Source organism: Stegodyphus dumicola, chromosome 3 (genome assembly GCF_044657685.1).
Source record: "Stegodyphus dumicola isolate Sdum_Otavi_A_Nest chromosome 3, ASM4465768v1".
In the NCBI taxonomy this organism is placed as follows: Eukaryota; Metazoa; Arthropoda; class Arachnida; order Araneae; family Eresidae; genus Stegodyphus; species Stegodyphus dumicola.
Window position 1 is genome coordinate 267,095,412 of NC_140770.1, and position 2,699 is coordinate 267,098,110.

Genomic DNA, 2,699 nt, shown 5'->3' on the forward strand with positions numbered 1-2,699 from the left:
GCAACAATTTGAAAAGTGAAACGGACATTTAAAGTTTTCAACGGAAAAAGCCAAAACGAAATTAATAGCCCTCCTGGGCTGACGTCCTTTGGGCTAAAAATATATTAATAGCATCGTACGGGCTGGAATAAAAAATGATCTTACGTACAAGATGGCTTTGAATTTTTTAATTCGTATTGCAAAGGAAAAAAAAATGCATTTAACATTTAATAAATATCGCTTTTAAATTAATTTTTAATTCGAATAAATGTAATTAACTAGTGTGTTTAACTGTAACCGTAATTCTACTCTTTTTTTGCTTTCAAGAAATTGCTAGATTTGACTCGCGCGACCGATTTAAAAAGCTATAAAAGCCAGAGAGAGAACATCTCAGCTCAGTTGTTGTTTTAGCGAAAATTGGCAACTAGGAAATTCTTCGTTCCCACAAAAATTACGCTTCCGAACAAAGATCACGCAAGCAACAACAAGAGTATTCCTGATTCCCAGATTCTATCGCAAGAAGCAGCAACCAAAATCCTTGACGCTATCTTCATGGATGACAATTCAGAAGATGACACACCCGAGCAGAGAGAGATTAGACTTTCCAATTTCTCACAGAACGGCTCAAAAGACTCCTCCTTCACTCTACAAGAAATTAATAATATTATCATGCACCTCTTCAATAAGAAAGCCCCGGGCCCCGACTCTATAAACAACAAAATTCTAAAAATTATACACAATCATGACCCAAGAATCCTTCTTAATTTCTTCAATAAATGCTTAGAATTGTCGACCTTTCCCGATAACATGAAGAAAGGACAAATTATACTTTTCGAGAAAAAGGATAGGAACCCCGAAGATATGTGCAACTTTATAGCTAATTGATGGAAAGAAGGGAATGACAACATAATTTTTATAATCTCCTAAAACAAGAGTGTGCCTTTTAGTGTGTTGAGATGAGAGTTTCCATCAATTAGCTATAAAGTTGCACATATTTTGCAGAAATTTAACTTTCGGGTTGTTTATTCTCCCATCAATAAAATTCCGAGTTCCATACTTAAGAACCCCATTCCGGATATGAATTCCTGGGGTATTTATAGGATTCCTTGCCAGTGTGGTTTAATTTACATTGGCCAAACTAAGAGAGCATTAAAATTTCGCGTCAAGTAACATGAGGCATATGTTAGAAAAAAGGAAACACAGAAGTCTTCTTTTGCGCAACATTGTTGGTCCGAAAATCACACTTTCAATTTTTCTGCTGCCAAAATTATTCGAAAAACATCTTCCATTGGAGAACTGGATTTTCTAGAGGCATTTCACATTCATAAAAATCTTTCTGTTCTAGTTAACGATCCTAATTCCAATCCAAATTTGCCTTCGGCCTTTAAAGAACTTATGTTTTAGTTCTGGTTTCACCAACAGATGGCGCCACTTGCTTATTCTTGTCCAGGCTTTTTTATCTTATCTAATCATTTTTTCCTATCTTGTTCATTTGCGGTTTTGCAGCTGAGGATGGTGGTTCGGTAAAACCATCGAAACTAGTCCTGTGGAAATTTTGTAAATATAACGCTGATTTTTGTTGTTTGTCATCTGAATTAGTATTTATTCGGCGTGTTATTGTGTCTTAATTATAGTGCACTTATTTGAGTTGATTTAAAAAGTGCCTTCGACTCAATATGGTGGCCTTCAGTATTACATGCACTTAATAAAGCCAACTGTCCCTCTAATCTTCTCAATATTCTCATTCATTACTTTCAAAATAGAGAAAGCATATTCATTCATAACAACATGATAACCAGCAAAAGATTTACTAGAGGATGTCCCAAAGGATCCTGCTTGAGCGCTGATTTCTGGGCCCTCACTTTTAATGAGGTCTTAAAATATGAATTTCCCGATCATACGAAGATCTTCGCGTTTGCGGATGACACTTCGTTGGTTGTTAGTGGTAGGAGTAGAGACATCCTCGAAAGGAATGTGAACGGTTCTCTCAAACAGCTTAACATAGTATGCCAGAGGTTCAAACACTGCATTTCGCAAGTTAAGTCCAAGGCTATACTTTTTAACAAGCCAGGCCAAAAGCTCTTAAGAAAGCCCACCTTCACCCTAGGCGGAAAGAAAATTAAGATTACCCAAGTCCTGAAGTTTCTGGGTATCCACATAGATAACCAACTTAATTTTATGTACCATCTCACGGAGACTCAGAAAAAGACAAATCAAATCGCTTATAATTTCAGAAAAATGCAAGGTAGTAACTGGGGACTTCGTCCTCACATTAAAATTATTTTATTTATTACAGTAATTTCAAGTATAGTGAATTATGGGGCTGCAATCTGGGCGGAGACTATGACAGAAAGGAAGAAAAGGAAACTTTTCGCCATTCAGAGACCTTTTCTCCTGAGCATTTGCAAAGCCTATAGAACAACAGCTAATTTCTCTCTATGCGTTCTTACTGGGATTCCTCCATTTAATTGCGAAGAAGGATTCAATAAAAGCCAGAGTACTCCAGTTGAAAGAAGATGCTTACCTTAACGGTTCCACCTTTTCTGCCTCAAAGTATGAGTCTCCAGCCATACCATTGACCTACCATCATGCAAAGTATTGTAATTTAATTATCAATACGGACGCTTCAGCAATTAGTAGTAAAGAATGTCCAAGAGCATTTACAGACGGCTCTAAAATTCATGGAGAAGTGGGCGCAGCATCAATAATCTATTCTTCTT